The sequence below is a fragment of the Chlorocebus sabaeus genome, chromosome 27 (genome assembly GCF_047675955.1).
Source record: "Chlorocebus sabaeus isolate Y175 chromosome 27, mChlSab1.0.hap1, whole genome shotgun sequence".
Classification (NCBI taxonomy): domain Eukaryota; kingdom Metazoa; phylum Chordata; class Mammalia; order Primates; family Cercopithecidae; genus Chlorocebus; species Chlorocebus sabaeus.
In genome coordinates, this window is record NC_132930.1 from 25,448,158 (window position 1) to 25,467,863 (window position 19,706).

The window sequence follows — 19,706 nt, forward strand, 5'->3', positions numbered from 1 at the left end:
CTGGGATTACAGGCATGAGCCACAGCACCCAGACTGCTTTCTTTTTTTTTGAGACAGAGCCTCATTCCGTTGCCCAGGCTGGAGTGCAGTGGCATGATCTCAGCTTAATGCAACCTCCTTCTCCCAGATTCAAGTGATTCTCCTGCCTCAGCTTCCCAAATAGCTGGGCATGCGCCACCATGCTTGACTAATTTTTGTATTTTTACTAGAGATGGGGTTTCACCATGCTGGCCAGGCTGGTCTTGAACTCCTGACCTCAGACAGTCTGCCTGCCTCGGCCTCCCAAAGTGCTGGGATTATAGGCGTGAGCCACCATGCCCAGCCTTCTTTCTTTTTTTTAATTTAATATTATCATGCACTGTTTGCATGCAGCCATCTGTATCTTCTTTATTCATATGCATTAGTAAAGGAATAAGAATGTAAGTAAATACAAAATAATTTTAATTCTAGTCGGGCACCGTGGTCTATATTAATAATACAAAAAGTTAGCCGGCCGTGGTGGCACATGTTTGTAATCCCAGCTACTCAGGAGGCTGAGGCAGGAGAATCGCTTGAACCAGGGAGGCAGAGGTTGCAGTGAGCTGAGATCGCACCACTGCACTCCAGCCTGGGTAACAGAGTAAGGCTCCGTCTCAAAAAATACTACTAATAATTTTAATTCAACTTTGGAATGATTGCTGTTTTGCCTCCATACTTCCTCTTTGAAATCAATTCAGCTTAATCAATCATTAAATCTAATTTAGAATCAAAGACTTGGCCAGGCATGGTGGCTCATGCCTGTAATTCCAGCACTTTGAGAGGCCGAGGTGGGCGGATCGCTTGAGCCCAGGAGTTCGAGACTAGCCTGGGCAACATGGTAAAACCCCATCTCTATAAAAATTACAAAACATAGCTGGGCATGGTGACACATGCCTGTGGTCCCAGGTACTTGAGAGGCTGAGGTAGGAGGATGACTTGGACCCGGCAGGCAGAGGTTACAGTGAACAAAAGTCATGCCACTGCACTCCAGCCTGGGTCTCAAAAAATATATAAATGTGAGAGAGAGAGAGAGAGAGAGAGAAAGGAAAGAAGGAAGGAAGGAAGAAGGAAGGAAGGAAGGAAGGAAGGAAGGAAGGAAGGAAGGAAGGAAGGAAGGAAGGAAACGGAAGGAAAGAAGGGAAGGAAAGAAAGGAAGGAAGGAAACGGAAGGAAAGAAAGGAAGGAAAGAAAGGGAGGAAAAGAGAGAGAGAGAAAGAAAGAAAGAGAGAGAGAGAAAGAAAGAAAGAAAGAAAGAAAGAAAGAAAGAAAGAAAGAAAGAAAGAGAAAGAAAGAAAAGAAAGAGAAAGAAAGAAAGAGAAAGAAAGAAAGAGAAAGAAAGAAAGAGAAAGAAAGAAAGAGAAAGAAAGAATCACAGACTTTAGAAGTGGAAATCATGATATCGTTATAGCTTAACATTTGTGGAGTGTTTATTTTGTGCTAGTTATTGTGCTTTACATACAAATGAATGAAAGACTTGCTATTTAAAATAGCAACTTCCTTCTAAGGACAGGGAGTCTCTTATCTGGAAAGTTCACTGAGCACCTTGGCTCAATTACACAAAGTGAGTGCAGAAGGAAATTTGGTGCTCAAAGCTAGAGAAAGCCAAACTACTCTGCCTCATGAAATGAGAAGAATGTGGAGTTCTAGGGTAAACACAGAGAGAAGGAATGAGGAGGAGAGACGAGAGGAAAAATGGGAGGTGGGGGTAGGGGGTTTCAGTCAGTATGTGGTAGATGGATCTCAAGGTGCTAAAATGATCAAGGGATCCTTCAGTTTTCAGTATAACGTCTTGCACTGTACCTGTAACAATGCACAGAGATGGTGGCTTATGTTTTGGTGATTTTTTCTTTTTTGTAACATTTTTCCACATGGGCTGGGCGCGGTGGCTCATGCGTGTAATCAGAGCACTTTGAGAGGCCGAGGCAGGCGGATCACCTGAGGTCAGGAGTTTGAGATTAGTCTGGCCAACATGGTGAAACCCCGTCTCTACTAAAAATACAAAAATTAGTCAGGTGTGGTGGTTCATGCCTATAATCTCAGCTACTGAACCGAGATCACGCCACTGAACTGTAGCCTGGGCGACAGAGTGAGACTCCATCTCAAAAAAAAAAAAAAAAAAAAAAAAAATTCCCACATAGGGAAACCCATTATGAAGAGGACCAGCATGTTGTTTTGTGTGTTTTGGTTTTGTTTTTTGTTTTTCATTATTTGTTTTTGAGATGGATTTTCGCTCTTGTCTCCCTGGGCCGATCTCGGCCCACTGCAACCTCCACCTCCTGGGTTCAAGCGATTCTCCTGCCTCAGGCTCCAGAGTAGCTGGGATTACAGGCAGGCACCACCATACCCAGCTAATTTTTTTTGGTATTTTTAGTAGAGACGGGGTTTCACCATGTTGGCCAGGCTGGTCTCCAACTCCTGACTTCAGGTGATCTGCTGACCTCAGTCTCCCTAAGTGCTGGGATTACAGGCGTGAGCCATTGTGCCCGGCCCAGCATGTTTAAGACATAGAGGCAATACTTAAACAGAATTAATTCACCACATGCAGAAACTCAAAAGCCAAGATGAGCAGAAGAAGGTAAGCCCCACCACCTCCCCACTCACTGCATGAGGGCCGGGGTTTAAGAACATTTTATCTAAAAATAAGGGAGTAGCAAGACCCTAGCTCATCTCTAGGTAACACTTCTATTATCTGCTTTCTTTAATCTTCACAACAATCCTATTAGGTAGATATTAACATTATTCCCAAACACAGTTAAGGATCTCAAGGCTCAAAAGGGGCAAGTAATATCCTATACACAAAAATGGAATCACTGATTACTGAACTTCTCATTAATTTTGCAGATCAGGAGACTCTTCCATTCTCATCACATGGAAATGCTGGGTAAAATTTAACCCCTTTGTCCCAGTTTTTAAATACCTGGCCAATTCTGAAAATAAGAAAAGAATATCCCCCAGACTTCGGAGCAGGGAGCAGGAGCTAAAAAGAAATAGTCCATGAGGGTATTTGGAGCTAGATGAACACTGCAGAGACTGGTAATTAAACAAATCCTCAGAACCTCTCACCCTGTGAGAAATGGGGAGCTGGAACTGACCACCCCCTCACCCCGGCGTAAAGCTGAGCACCAAAAACAGGCAACAGAAGTCCTTTTATTAGCCGGAAACACAGAAAGAAAGTTGACCATCTTCCAGGGCCATAGAAAGTAAGAGAATCAAGCTGGGCACAGTGACTCATGCCTGTAATCCCAACACTTCGGGAGGCCGAGGCAAGAGGATTACTTAAGTCCAGTTGTTCAAGACCAGCCTGGGCAAAATAGTAAGACCACATCTCTACTAAAACTTTAAGAAATGAGCCCAGCATGGTAGTTCATGCTGGTAGTCCCAGCTACTCAGGAGGCTGAGGCCGGAGGATCACTTGAGTCTGGGAGGTTGAGACTGCAGGGAGCTATGATCATACCACTGCACTCCAGCCTGGGTAACACAGTGAAACCCTGTCCTAAGAAAAACAAAAGAATCACTCAAAAGAGAGCAGAACATCCACCTGCATCATATACAAACCTGTGGTCTTAATCCATGCTACTAATCAGTAAAAAGAACCCATTCTAAGAAACAAACATAAAGCTGGTCGGGCAGGTAGCTCCCACTTGTGACCCCAGCACTTTGGGAGACAGAGGCAGGAGGATCACTTGAGCCCAGGAGGTCTAGGCTGCAGTGAGCCGTGACAGCACCACTGCATTCCAACTTGGGCAAAAAAAGCAAGACTCTGTCTCAAAAACAAAAAACAAAACAAAAACCCAACAAAACAAAACAAAAAACTGGTCTGGAATCTATAAGGTCTGGAACAAGCACATGCATTTCACAGAAAACCACTCCCCGCAAAGATAAGCTCATGGTAAAAAAAAAATTACTAAGTTCATGAAGTAAATAAATGCAGTAAGAGAAAATTAGTAGGTGCAGCACATGCAACAGAATTTAGAACGAAGAACTGTACATATAAAGCAATCTCAAAGAGATCTTAAAATCAAATATTCAAACAGGCAATAATATACAGGAATAAAATACATGAAAGAAAGAAACAAAAGAAAATGAAAGAATACAACACAAAGCTAGGAGTGGGGGGAACTGTGAAATTTAAAAAAAGTTCAACTGAACTAGAAATAAAATGAGAGTCATTAAAAATAAAACTTCAACGAACACATTATACAATACACTAAACAGAGAACTAATAAACTAAAAGGTAGATTTGAGGAAACCATCCAAAATGCAGTTCATAAAGAGGTGAAACATATGAAAGAAGTCAGAGAACAGTTCATATAGAAGGAACAGATTCAGCAGATATTTACTAGGAGTCCTAGAGGGCCGATAGAGACAAGAGGAGGGAGGTAGTATCAGGCATACATGCCAAATCACTATGCAAGAGTGAGCAGAAAAAGATATTTCAGACACAAAATTTTAGGGAATTTTACTGCAAACAATTCCTTAATAAGAGAAATAACAAAGATGATATCTCAGCAAGTAAGAAACCAAACCTGTAAGAAAGGTGTATAACGCGAAAAGCCAATGATGAGTCAGGAATTGATTAAAAAGTTGATAAATCTAAATAATATTCACTGTAAAATTATGGTAACTAACAACAATGAAGAACAACTGGGAGGATTTATTTTTATTTTGTAAGTGAAACTAAAATATTGCCCAACAATATTACGGAAGATGGGAGAAGGTTTTAGGAGTAAAAGCATGCAAAGTTCCTTGTACTGTTTGAGGAAATAATAGAGGTTTTCGTTAGCTCTAAACCTGTAATCATGCATGCTAATAATTAACCACCAATGAAAATAAATCAAATGTTTAACTTCTAAACAAGGGAAGGGCAAAGAGTGGATGAAGAAGCAAAGAAAAAGCATGGTACACATTACAGGCGGTGGCTCACGCCTGTAATCCCAACACTTTGGGAGGCCGAGGCAGGCAGATCACCTGAGGCTAGGAGTTTGAGACCAGCCTGGCCAACATAGTAAAACCCCGTCTCTACTGAAAATACAAAATTAGCCCAGCGTGGTGGCGGGCGCATGTAATCCCAGCTACTCGGGAGGCTGAGGCAGGAGAATTGCTTGAACCCAAAGGGGAATTTGCAGTGAGCCGAGATCACACCATTGCACTCCAGCCTGGGCAACAGAGTGAGACCCTGTTTCAAAAAAAAAAAAAAAACTATAAAAAAAAAGCTACATAAGTAAAAACAAGCCCAAACATATCAGGAATCATAAGAAATATGAATGACTATAGAGAAATTCTCACACATATTCCCCCCAAAATATATGCCAAGATGTGCATTACAGCTTTATTTTTAACGGGAAAAAATTAGAAACAATCCAAACTTATCAGCCTTAGGGCACTAGATAAATACATTGTGGCATATTTATAATTTGAAACTCTCTAGAGGGGTTAAAAGTGAATAAAACTTATTTAGATACAAAATTTGGGGGTTTTGTTTGTTTGAGACAGGGTGTCACTCTGTCATCCAGGAGGGAGAATAATATGCAATCATGGCTCACTGCCACCTGGACCTCCAGGGCTCAAAGGATGCTCCTACCTCAGCCTCCTGAGTAGCTGGAACCGCAGGTGTGCACCACCACACCCGGCTAATGTCTTATTTACTGTAGAGACAGGGTCTCACTATGTTGCCCAGGCTGGTATTCAACCGCAGGGCTCAAGCAATCCTCCTGCCTCAGCCTCCCAAAGTGCTGAGATTACAGGTGTGAGCCACTGTGTCCAGTCTGACATTTGTTTTTATGTATCGAACCTGGGAGGTTTGATAAACATATGTATACGTATAGATAAGGCACAAAATTATAACAACTGAAAAAAAACAAGTTGCAGAGTTTTATATATATATGTAGTATTATATATATAACATATACTATATATTATATGTTAAGAATATAGTATATATTATGTTATGTAGCTGTATTACATATAATGTAGCATAATATACTATATATTCTATATTTATATATAAAATTATGTTATATTATATATATTTTACATATTATAATATATTATATATTCATGTTTTTATAGTTTATGAGCAATATATAGCTTTTTTGAATATGTAAACAAATAGCATATTATATAATATATAATATATATTTATATTAATAGTATATTAGTGTAATATATTAATAACATTATCTATAGTATATGGCATTATACTATATGTAATATATTCTATTAGTAATTATATTACTAATATGTTATATTAGTATAATAATATTTTTAATTATTATACTGTAATCCCTGACGCCTGTAATCCCAGCACTTTGGGAGGTCAAGGCGGGCAGATTACCCGAAGTCAGCAGTTTGAGACCAGCCTGGCCAACATGGCTAAACCCCATCTCTACTAGCAATACAAAAAAATTAGCCAGGCATGGTTGTGTGCTCCTGTAATCCCAGCTACTCGGGAGGCTGCAGCAGGAGAATTGCTTGAACCCAGGAGAGAGAGGTTGCGGTCAGCTGAGATAGCACCACTGCATTCCAGCCTGGGGGACAGGGTGAAACTCAACCTCAAAAAAAGAAAATTATATGTTATAATATAATTATATTTGTACTATTATATTCCTAATATATTCTAATACATTAATACTATATTATATATAGTATAATGCCATATACTATACATAATATTAATATTAATATGTTAATAATTATATATAGTATAATGCAATTTGTTTAAATATTCAAAGAATGCTACATGTTGTTCATAAATAAACTATAAAGACATGGATGAGAAGGATACAGAAGCTTCTCGAATGGGGAAAGAGAGGTTTTCAGTTGTATCTTTTTTTTTTCTTTTTTGAGACGGAGTCTCATTCTTTCACCCAGACTGGAGTACAGTGGTGCGATCTTGGCTCACTGCAACGTCTGACTCCCAGGTTCAAACAATTCTCCTGCCTCAGCCTCCTGAGTAGCTGGGATTACAGGCACCTACCACCACGCCCAGCTAATTTTTGTATTTTTAGTAGAGACGGGGTTTCACCATATTGCACCAGGCTGGTCTGGAACTTCTGACCCTAGTTGATCCCCCTGCCTTGGCCTCCCAAGGTGCTGGGATTACAGATGTGATCCACTGCGCCCGGCCATTCAATTTTATCTTTAATGCATTACTTCTTTAAAAATATCTGAAACAAAGACATCAAAAAATTAACAATGTATTCATTTCTGTAGGTGGTTTATCATACTCCGTACTTTTCTGGATGTTTAAAATATGTCATAACAAAAATGCATTCATGACTCAAAATATTATTGAGCTGGAATGTTTAATAAATTTACATTCACATTTCAATTAAATTAAAATTTTAGTTTCAAAGTGGCTCTAGCCACTTTTCTTTTCTTTTCTTTCTTTCTTCCTTTCTTTCTTTCTTCCTTTCTTTTTCTTCTTCTTTTTTTTTTAAATAGATACAGGGTCTCACCATGAGCCACAGCACCTGGCCAGTTCTCATTTTTAATACTGTAGGTAGATATTAGTGATAGCAATAGGCAAAGTATAGACCAAATGAGTCCTGAGCATACAGCATAGATATAGACCCCTACGGGAATTTGGTTAAATGATGTCATTCTGTCGTGTTATGTTTTATCAAATTACTTGCAATTCCTGGAAGGCTCATGTCCAATTAATTGAGATCTTCCTATAGCATTTCAGCTGATAACAGCCACAGTAATTTAAAACTGGTAATAATGATAGGGTTGTTCCAGTTACTATATATTTGATTCCCAAACTGTTGCAATTCCACCCAGTGACTTGCCAAGGTATAAATCTGGTAAAATTAACACAAAGGAAGACATTTCTCAGATTTTCTCATTTACTAAAGTAAGGGCTATAAACAGTTGTCTGAATGGCCAGTATTTCACTAGGAATTTCAACATTAACAACAACAACAAAAATGCATTACAAAAGCATTCAGAAGGTTGGAAAACCCAGCACTGGCTTTAGGGAGGGAGAGATTTGAGACTTTGCCCTCAGACCACAGAATTACTGCAGGCCATTAATTTCTTTCCATTCGGGCTTTAATTGGCTTTCTCCCTGGCACAAATTCTCCTGAATCTCCTCTAACTGTCTAATCAAGGCTGAGCTGTGAAGTACAGCAAAGCAAAGTGAACTTTGTTCTGTACATAGATAGCTCCCAAAATATAGCTGTTTTATCAGTCATCATCAGGTTAGCACATGGAAAATTCCTTGGGCTACAGAAAGCTTTGGGGGATATAAAACTATTGATCATATCCTCCTAAGTAGCAAGTCAATTTCAATACTATGATTCCATGAATGGGCGAGATATATTCATTCGTTTGGCAGTTATATTTTTGAACACCTACTAGGTATCAGGCACTGTCCTAAGAGATACAGTGATGTTGCCAGCCATGGCCCCTGGCCTTATGTTGCTGATAATCCACATGGAAGAGCTGTCATTCTGGCCTGTGGAACAAGGTAATCTATAAGTGAATCCTGGACAACCAAAAATGCTAAGTGCTTTGCAACTTGATGAATGGTGTGGAGTCTGGTTCTCTTTGTAAATAGAATTGGGGTCTTTGCAAAAGGTAAAGCTGAATTTTTTCCAAAATTCCAGTCACTGGAAGTCTTAATGATGAAAATCTCACTCTTTGAGCCATACCTATATTTTTTCTTTTTAATTTTTAAACTATTCTTTTTTTTTTTTTTTTTTTTTTTTTTTTGAGACAGGGTTTCCTCTATCACCTAGGTTGGAAGTACAGTGGTGCCATCACAGTTCACTGCAGCCTCATCCTCTCTGGCACAAGAAATCCTCCCACCTCAGCCTCTTGAGTAGTTAAAACTACAGGGGCGGCCGGGCGCGGTGGCTCAAGCCTGTAATCCCAGCACTTTGGGAGGCCGAGACGGGCGGATCACGAGGTCAGGAGATCGAGACCATCCTGGCTAACACGGTGAAACCCCGTCTCTACTAAAAAAAAAATACAAAAAACTAGCTGGGCAAGGTGGCGGGCGCCTGTAGTCCCAGCTACTCGGGAGGCTGAGGCAGGAGAATGGCGGGAACCCGGGAGGCGGAGCTTGCAGTGAGCTGAGATCCGGCCACTGCACTCCAGCCTGGGCGACAGATCGAGACTCGTCTCCAAAAAAAAAAAAAGACTACAGGGGCACACCACCACACCTGGCTAATTTTTGTATTTTTTTGTACAGACAGGAGCCTCTGCTATGTTGCCGAGGGTGGTCTCAAACTCCTGGATGCAAGCGATCCTCCCAGCTCAGCCTCCCAAAGTGCTGGGGTTACAGGTATGAGCAACCATGCCCAGCCATCCATGGTTTTTATTAAACACCCAAATCTCCCTAATTCTACTGGAATAAATATGCAGTCACCACCTTACAGACTTTCTGAGGAAGACCCAAATTCCAACAGAGAGATTGAATTAAAAGAGGAAATGAGTTGTTCCAGTGTGGTTTAAGGCCAAAGGTAATGTATAAGGAGTAGAAGAGAGGAAAGCACAGTGATTGTGCGTCCCTTTGGAGAGGAAGCTAACCTTCGTTGAGCATTTCCTTGGTTTCACAGGCCATTTATCCATCGTTCATCCAATTCTCCCAACAACCCTGCAAAGTAGACACTCTCACCCCTATTTTACCATTGAAGTAAACGAAGTTCAGGTTGGGAGCGGTGACTCACACCTGTAATCCCAACACTTTGGGAGGCTGAAGTTGGAGAATCCCCCCAGCCCAGGAGTTTAAGACCAGGGCAACACAGGGAGACCCTGCTTCTGTTAAATTTAAAAAAAAAAGAAAGAAAGAAAAGGAAGTTCTGACAGGGGGTGCCTCTCCAAGGCCTCAAACTAAGGAGTCAAGAGCAGAATCCACTCGTGCAGCCTCACCTTGGTGACTTTGAACCCACCTGGTCTGACTTACAGGTACGGATGACCTGTAAGACTCCTGCCAGTGTCTCTGAGTCAATGAGTGCACGCTGTCGCTCAGCCTGAAGTCAGATAGAGATCAGGAGAGGCAGTTAAGCTGCTGATAATTAAGGGGTTAGAAGTATAAATCAAAATGAGCATTGTTTTATGAGTCTCTTTTTATTACTTTCAAGTTTTATTCACCTGATAAGGTAAAAAGAGAATAAAAACAATCAAGAAAGCGAGTCCTTCAATACCCAGATTGCTGCAGCATCTTTTTTCTCATTGTGTTTTGTGGACAGATTAAGTATTAAATTATAAAACTAATCTGTTCAGATATCAGGAATAATGTCAACTTTGATAAAGGTTCACTCACTCTGAAGATTACTTTCAAAATGACCTGATCTGACTCAATGAATAATTTAACAATTGATTTTCTGGCAGAAACACTAAAGAATGAAAGGCAAGGCCTCCTAAGATCATCTTGGGAGGAAAAATTTCCTTTTCCCCGAGACCTTTATTTCACCTTAGTTTGCCTGTGACTGGCTTTGATGGGAAGATTTCACCATTAGTTCCTGATGGAGCAGAGTTACAGTTTTTCAAATAGATGCTGTCTCTCTCGATATGAAGATATATATCGAGGGAAGGGTTGCTTATCATTTGCCTCACCCTGGGTCAGGCACTAGGGATGCAGAAGCCAGCAGTGTGCATGGCTCCTTACCCTGGCAGAACTCAAGGTCTGGTGGCAGAGGCAGCAGAAAGACAGAGACTCAGATGCATTGTGAGCAATACTCTGGAATCCTAGAGGAGGGACCCTTCCTTCATACTCAGGGGCACTCCTCAGAGAAATGCAGGAAGCACAGGAAGTGCAAAGGCCAGGGGGAAAGAGAACGATGGCGCCTGCAGGGAGTTGCATGCATCTGAGCAGTATTTGGGTGGAAGTTTACTGGAAGCCACAAAGGAGGAGTCAGATGTTCTCACTGTAAGTGCAACAGCCACAGATACCAACCAATACAGGAATGTGTTACTACACCAATGGTGAAAATACTACAGCAGCCATTGTCATCAGCAAATTTCATAATTTTCTAAATTATTGAACAACCCTCAGGTAAGTTCTCAATCTGTGAAAGTATAATCAACATTCAATTTGTGTAGTATTTGCTTTTCTAGAAAATGCAGTATATAGTGCATATAAAAACTGTAAAAGGCAGGGCACGGTTGCTCATGTCTGTAATCCCAGCACCGTGGGAGGCCGAGGCAGGTGGATCACTTGAAGTCAGGAGTTTGAGACCAGCCTGGCCAACATGGCGAAACCCCATCTCTACTAAAAATACCAAAATTAGCCAGGTGTGGTGGCTTACACCTGTGATCCCAGCTACTCAGGAGGCTGAGGTGCCGGAATCGCTTGAACTCAAGAGGCAGAGGTTGCAGTGTGAGCTGAGATGGCGCCAGTGCACTCCAGCCTGGGCAACAGAGTAACACTCTATCTCAAAAAGAAAAAAGAGAAAAGAAAAGAAAAAAAAAAAAACTGTGCAAAAAGTTCTTTCAGTATGTAAAAATGGAGTAATGTTCTAGAAACAGATAAATTTTTTTTTTTTTTTTTTTGGACGGAGTCTCACTCTCGCCCAGGCTGGAGTGCAGTGGCACGATTTCAGCTCATTGCAACCTCCGCCTCCCAGGCTCAAGTGATTCTCCTGCCTCAGACTCCTGAGTAGCTGAGATTGCAGTCGTGCACCACCACACCCAGCTAATTTTTGTATTTTTAGTAGAGACGGGGATTCACCATGTTGACCAGGCTGGTCTTGAACTCCTGACCCCAGGTGATCCCCCTGCCTCGGTCTCCCAAGGTGCTGGGATTAAAGGCATGAGCCACGGCGCCCAGCCTAGATACAGATAATTTTATCTTCATTCACCAGTGTATGGAATGTCCGATGGGATGTTCAAAGGTCATGCAAGATTCAGGAGAATTCTTTTCTTTTTTTTTTTTAGACGAAGTCTCACTCTAGCCTAGGCTGCAGTGTAATGGTGTGATCTTGGCTCAAACCTCTGCCTCCCGGGTTCAAGTGATTCTCCTGCCTCAGCCTCCCGAGTAGCTGGGATTACAGACACCTGCCATCCTGCCTGGCTAATTTTCATAGTTTCGTAGAGTTGGAGTTTCACCATGTTGGCCAGGCTGGTCTTGAACTCCTGACCTCAGGTGATCCACTTGCCTTGACCTCCCAAAGTGCTGGGATTACAGGTGTGAGCCACCACACCCGGCTGATTCTTTCATGTATTGACTTGTTCTATGTGTTTGAGGATGCCTGGTATCACGGTTCCTCGTACACTAAATGCCTCAGTACCTCACAAACCACAAGACACCCCCAGGGAGTGAGCCATCTTTGTTGGCTGAGGTTAGTGTTCCTGGTGTCTGTGCCCACTCTTTCCCATGGGAGAAGGAGTGACTTTTGATTGGTGAGTTTGGGAGAACTTCATCCCTTCTCTTCTGTATAAATGCCCAGGAATTCCTGTTCTGCCCAGGACTGATGGGAGAGTTAACTCTAGGAAAGATAGCAAACCCATTAAGCTAATGATTTAAAGACATTCTCTGTGCAGCTTTGTCAGTAATAAAGCTGACATTTTTCACTCTCCATCTGCCTCCTAAGTCTCATTTTTCAAATGCTTGAAAGAAGCATTGAAGAAAGAAAAGAGCATTTGTGTGCTCCACACACAGCCCATTTGGAGAAAAGGATAGTTACTGTTATGCCAGGAGGGTTGGGGCCATCCAGGACGCATGAGTGGAGTGAGGCGTGAAGACCCCCATAGAACCTCATCATGTAGTCTGTGGCTTCTCGGAGACCCAGGATTCTGGAGGGGAGCTCTTGGGGATTCTGCGAGAGGAGATAAGAGGAGGGAAAGTGCCACCCACTATTTCAACCATAGCAACTGTGGTTTTCTGTGTTTTATATTGGGTTCAAATATATGTAAAATCTCATTTGTTTTTTTTTAAAAAAGGTTCCACGGCAAAAAGAAAAAAAGAAAGTGTTTGGCAACATCTGAGCTGAAGAGTTGGCAGAGAAAAGAACAGCCCAGGAAGAGTGATAAGGAGGTGCCAAAAATGCAAGAGGAAGGAGGAATATTTGCAGACCAGGAAGCTGAGGAATGGAACTTTTCAAGAGGCAGAAAGTGACTGAAGGTTGGGTAACATCATAGGGAGGTCAGGGAAGAGGAGAACAGAAGAGTGACCACAGCGTTTATTGACATTGTGATCTTGGCAGGAACAGGCTCAGGGCAGTGTCAAGGCCAATCCTAAATGGTAGGGGATTAAGAGGTAAGTAAAGAAGTGAGGAAGTTGAGACCATTTGAACTTCACTGTAAAGAAGATGATGGAGACCTAGCACAGTGGCTCATGCCTGTAATCCCAGCACTTTAGGAGGCCAAGGCGGGCAGATCACCTGAGGTCAGGAGTTGGAGACCAGACTGGCCAACATGGAGAAACCCTGTCTCTACTAAAAATACGAAAATTAGCTGAGCATGGTGGTGGGCACCTGTAATCCCAGCTACTCAGGAGGCTGAGGCAGGAGAATCACTGCACTGGGGCAGGTAGGGGTGACAGAGTTTGCAGGGAGATGAGATTGCACCACTTCACTCCAGCCTGGGTGAAAGAGCAAAACTCCATCTTGGGGGAAAAAAAAGAAGATTATGGACCCTGGATGGTATCAGTCTCCAGTGCCTACTGGTTGTCAAAAAGGTTCATGCACAAAAGAAATTAAGTGGCTGCAATGTGCTGGACAATAGAGTACTATTTGTGGTAGAAACAGAGAAATCCTTTTTCAAATGTGGTCGAAATAGGAGAAGCAGGGGGTCTGGGAGGAGAACAACAGCAGATCCTTGCCTTCTTTGCTGAAAGGACTGGTTGTAACCATTTTGTCGTTGTTTCATATTGAAGAGAGCATTAATCTTTCTAGGAAGTCCGTAGCTCAGATGGGAGCTGCAGTTAACAGTGCCTCCTCTGTTGCTAACACGTTAATGAATGTTGAATCAGCAGGAGAGAAATGACTTCTCCTCCGCCATATTCCATACCCTGCTGATAGCAAGGACATAAGTGCTGCCGACTGGCTGCCTAATGGTCCATGGAAGTCACTGAGGTGACATGGTTAGTGCTGCAGAACTCAAAAGGGCTTCTTCCTTCATTCTTAGACCCAGAGAAAAGCACTGGGAGGAATAAGAAAGTAGCAACTAGACAAAAATGAAAACTCTTTAAGAAGCATTGCTGAAGTTACAGGGGAAAAAGGTAAGAGTCTTAGTGGTCATTTTCCTAAGTGCAGCTCTGAAATTGAAATGATGTTTGACCACTCCCACATAAAGACATGGCGAAGAGTGAGATCTGCTTGCATGGCCTTCTGAACTCCACTGGGCGGAAGACCTACATGAGACATGTTAGACCACTGGAAGGAACAAAGACCCATGTTCTTCTTCTGGCTCTAGTTCTGAGCCCATAAGCCACTGTGTTTTCCACCAGTTGCATTCTCTGTGTCTTCATCTACTCATCAACAAAACCAAATTACAGGCCACTGTGTCGATAATTCATTCAAGCCTGCCATGTTGCTCAACCAACAGAAGAGAGGAGATTCAAAGGTCAGATGGGAAAGGTGCTTCATGCACTTAAGTTTAATCTCTTAACAACCGGGACAGGCATTATTACCCATTTTACAGATGGTAAAACAGGCCAAGAGAAACAAGTCACTGGCATAAAGTCCCTCAGCTGGTAAGTGACAGAGTTGAGTCAAAAGCCCAGATATGTCTAGCTGTAAATAATATAAAATGAATGAGTGATAATTGAGTGAATGATAAGAATAAGGAATTAAACTTATAATATGTTTTAGACATTTTAAGTCTAATTAGGGACTTTTTGTTTGTTTGTTTTCTTTTTTGAGATGGAATCTCACACTGTCGCCAGGCTGGAGCGCACTGGTGCAGTATCTCCACTCACTGCAATCTCCACTTTCTGGGTTTAAGCGATTCTCCTTCCTCAGCCTCCGGAGTAGCTGGGATTACAGGCTCATGCAACCATTCCCAGCTAATTTTTTTTTTTTTTAACAGAATCTTGCTCTGTTGCCCAGGCTGGAGTGCAGTGGTGCGATCTTGGCTCACTGCAACCTCTGCATCCCTGCTTCAGCCTCCCAACTAGCTGGGACTACAGGCGTGTGCCATCACGCCCGGCTAATTTTTTGTATTTTTAGTAGAGATGGGGTTTCGCCATGTTGGCCAGGCTGGTCTTGAACCCCTGGCCTCAAGTGATCTGCTCGCCTCGGCCTCCCAAAGTGCTAGGATTATAAGCATAAGCCACTGTGGCTGGCCTAATTAGGGACTTTTGTTTCTTTCCCTGTTTACTTTCAGAATCACTTCTTTGCCCATAAACAACTAGGAGCCAGACAGTCCTGTCAGTGGTCAGAGATTCAGTGCTCAGCAAATGATAAGTAGGCAAGTTCTGGCATCTCCTTCCTGTGGCACAAAAATCTGTGCAAGATTTATGAATCTTAAATGTCCACAAACCATGGGAAATATTAAGTGGAAAGCAGATAAAGAATGCTATTTTGATGTTAAATACATTTTGAGATATCCACAAAATGGAATGCAACCATTAAAAAACATGATGTTAAAGAGCTATGAATGGTTTATTTTAACGTAAAGTGGGAAAAAATGTGTGTGCACATTATTAATAATAATTGACATTGGGAGATGAGATGATGGACAATGTTTTTCTTCTTTTCTGTACTTTCTTGTGTTTCCAAAATTTTCTTTAATTAGTATTCACGGTTTTTATAATTGAAAAATATGGGCTGGGCATGGCGGCTCATGCCTATAATCCAAGCACTTTGAGAGGCCAAGGGGGGCGGATCACTTAGTCCAAACTTAATGACGACTCAGCTTTTCAGGGAAATGCAAATTAAAATTGTTCTGAGATCATCACTACACATTCACCAGAATGGCTAAAATTTTAGAGCCCGACAGTAGCAAGTAGGAGCAAGGAAGTGGAGCCAGGGAACATTCAAGCACTGCAGATGGCAAGGGTCCAGTGGGTGACTGGTAAAACCATTTAGCATTATTTTCTGAAAACAAATGCCTGTGTAACACCTGGCAAATCCACTCCTAGTTATAAACTCAAGAGAAATAAACACATATATCTACAAAAATATGTGTACATGACTGATTATAAGCAGCTTTAAAATTGAAAGTAATTAGTAGCCAAAACCAGGAAGCAGCCCAATGGCCATCAACAGGAGAATGGATATTGTGGTCTGTCCATACAATAGAACACCACACACCAACAACAAAAGAACAAATTACACAGAATGACAGGAATGGGCCAGCACGGTGGCTCGTGCCTGTAATTTTAGCACCTTGGGAGGCCGAGGTCAGAGGATTGCTTAAGGCCAGGAGTTCAAGACCAGCCTGGGCAACATGGTGAAACCCCATCTCTACAAAAAATACAAAAATTAGCCCAATATGACTGCAGGAACCTGTGGTCCCTGCTAGTTGGGAGGATGAGGTGGGAGGTTCACCTGAGCCCAGGAAGTTGAGGCTGTAGTGAACCTTGATTATGCTACTGCACTCCAGCCTGAGCAAGATTCTGACTCAAAAAAAGAATGACAATAATGAATCATACAGAGTGTTGAGTGAACTAAGCCCACACAAGAGAATAATATACAGTGTGCATGATTTGGGAGTGTGATAAAGGCAGCTCATACTAGCTCATGAGAACAAATTATTCCATACATTTTGAGGAATTTTGCAATCCAATCATTAAATACATGCTTTATTTAAAATTAAATTATATAAACTTACAACTAAATAAATTGCATATAAAATAAAGGTAGTAAATACTCAAAACTCATCACTTCCTAATTATTTTACAGCATTTTTACTCTTCTCTATGCAATTGAGATTATTTGCATCTATTGTATCCATTTGGTGGAAATAATATATATAATTGTGTTCTACTGTACATATATTTCCAATACCATGTTCAATAATCACACCTTGATAGCTTCAAATCGGCAGTGGTGATTGCTAGAAAAATTGACAGAGGTACAGATCAGGGCTCCTCCTTTTCCTCCTCTTCCTTCCCCTACCATCCTCCTCTTGCTCCTCCTCCTCCTCCACCTCTTCTTCTTTCTTCTCATTCTTCTTCTTCTTCTGCTTCTGCTGCTTCTTTTTGTTTTGAGAGCTGGTTGTCAGACATTTATCAGTACATCACTGCTATGATTACATTTGCATGAAACTCACGTATGGGGGTTAGAAGGCAGAAAGGAGATTGCCTGGGGTGGTGCTGGGGAGCTCCTTCCCAGGATGAGGCAGGCAGGAACCTTACAGAGTGATGGTAATATTATTCTACATTTTGATAATGGTGGTGATTCCATGGGTATAAACATCTGTATGCAATTTATCCAGGTGATACCTCAATGTTTAAAATAATCTTTTTAAAACATGGGGTCTTGCTATATTGTCCAGGCTGGTCCCTCAACTCCTGAGCTCAAGTGATCCTCCTGCCTTGGCCTCCCAAAGTGCTGAGATTACAAGCATGAGCCACTGTGGCAGGATAAAATAAATTTTAAAAAATTTTCAAAATAGTTACCCTGAAAAGAGCTTCCTCTGTAGGAAGGTGGGAAGTCTGGCATCCCCACAAAATTTCATGTTCCATCTTCATGGAGCAGCTGATTTACAAGGGACCCTGGAAGGAGGAATAGTCCTTTGTAACTATTTCCTGTGACTAGACCATAAGCTTGGAGGACAGGACCTGCATTGGCTTAAACTTTATAATCAGCCAGTAGTCCCCCTCAGTGCAGATAATAATGATGGCTAATGCGTTTTATAGAGCACTGTTCTGAGTGCTTTGCATGAGTGAACTCAATCTCCGCAAACTGTGAGAGGATTTTATGATTCCATTTTTCAGATAAGACAACTGAGGTTAAGGGTCTGACTCCAGATCACACAGCAAGGGAGGTGGCAGAATCAAGATTTCAACCCAGGAAACCTGCCTCGCATGCCTATGTTAATCACTACACCCTTCCCACAATAAATAAACAAATAAGCTATTAAGTTGTTAATTAATTTGCACTGGATAACATGGTGTGGCCCCCACTTCTGGGTCTTCTGACTTACATCTGTGAAAGATAGAGGAAGGTTCAAACACATGGGCTCAGTCACCTGCATTCCACCGTTTCCCACGTGGCAGCTGTATTGCAGGACTTACTGATCTGAAGTTAAACAAAGGGGCAGTAGACATAAGTGACTGTAAAAGACCCAAAGGAGGAGACTCAAATGGCAGTTCTGGGTGCAATTTGGTTGACTGTGCCAAGGGAGGCCCTCCTTTCCGTCAGGGAAGTGGAAGCCCAAAGAGAACACATCACAGCGTATTATCGCTGAACTCGCCAGTTGAGTCCAGCCCCAGCAAGGAAAATATCGAAGGCTAAATGTGTAGCCCCATTGCCCCTGAAAATTAATTAGCCTAAGCCCACCCTGTCTGAGCATGTGACTCTCCTCATACACCAATAAATCTGCAGCAGGATCCGGGCACCATGAAATCCACTCTGAAATCACCTCGTAATTAGTTTGGGATGATTGATGGAATCAGTCAGACCTTGGATTTGCTTTAGGATCACAGAGCCCTAGCTTTTATAGGTGAGAAGACTGACATGCAGAGAGGAATTGTCTAAAGGGGGGTCCTCATGAAATAGATCAGAGACCCACCCATTTAGCTGCCTCACTGTCCAATGAGCATAGTGCCAAAAAGTGCTGCTCCAGTACCTAAGATCATGCCCTTGGAGTTATGACCACGGCCTCCACCAAAGCCCCGCATCAACGTGACTGCTCCATCTCAGCAATGGTATTTGTTGAGTGCCAACAAAATCTGGAAAAGCAAACCAGAGCCAGTCTCAGGGTGCAGGTGGTGGCAGGACTATGCAGTGTGCTGAGGGAAGATTGCAAGGGACCACTCCTGGAGCTGGGGCCAGGGCTCAAGGGAGGACAAGGCAGAGCCCATTTGGATCCTGACAGGGTGAAAGTTCCATATCCCCTTAGCCTTTCTCCAAACCCGCATGCAACCTCTTCTCTTTCGGATACTGTCTCCTCTCTCCTCCCCTCCCTTCTCCTTCCCTCTCCTTTCCTCCCCTCCTTTCCCCTCCCTTCTTCTCTCCTCTCTTTCTTTTCTTCTTGCTGTTATTTTCCCTGTTTCCTCATGAGACAGCAGAAATAGAATGCTACAGTGCAAACAGGTTCTGGAGTTACATGTATCTGCCTGAGTCCCTGACCAACCTACTCACAGGTCCTAAGTGTTCCTTATCTATCAAATAGGGAGGCTCATGGGATTATTAAAGGGTTTGGAAGAGACAAACGTAATATATACACGCACGCATTGCTTTTTTAAAAATGTGATGGACTCACCAAGAAAAATAATAACAAAGTCTCCCTTATCATCTCCATCCTCATCCTTCTCCCACCCCCAGAAAAAGAGGTTATGCTTTCAATTCAGAAATGTTGCCCCTGGACCCCATTCAAGGACTCTGGATCTTCAGGGCCCTTGATCTCTCAGTCTTTACATAAGACGGTCCCTCGGCCTGGAACTACTTTCTCCTTCCCCTTCTTTATCTGGCTAATTCCTACGGACACATTAAGACTCAAGTGTCTTTAATTCCTGGAAGCCATCCATTCTCAAGAAATCCTCCCCATTCCAGAGTCCCTGAGCTGACCTCTTTCTAATCACACCTGTAAGCCTGGGGACACAGACACATCATTGAGAGTTTCTGCTTGGT

General features: G+C 42.3%; 1 long non-coding RNA gene across 1 annotated transcript in view; it reads left to right on the forward strand.

Moving 5' to 3' along the window:
• Positions 1-17,990, forward strand: part of LOC119627719 (uncharacterized) — a 35,381-nt gene extending 17,391 nt beyond the window's left edge. Inside the window, exons 3-4 of the long non-coding RNA XR_005243948.2 lie at positions 14,092-14,185; positions 17,849-17,990. This is a non-coding gene — a long non-coding RNA (uncharacterized lncRNA). The remainder of the gene's footprint in view (positions 1-14,091; positions 14,186-17,848) is intronic.
• The last annotated feature ends 1,716 nt before the right edge of the window (positions 17,991-19,706 follow it).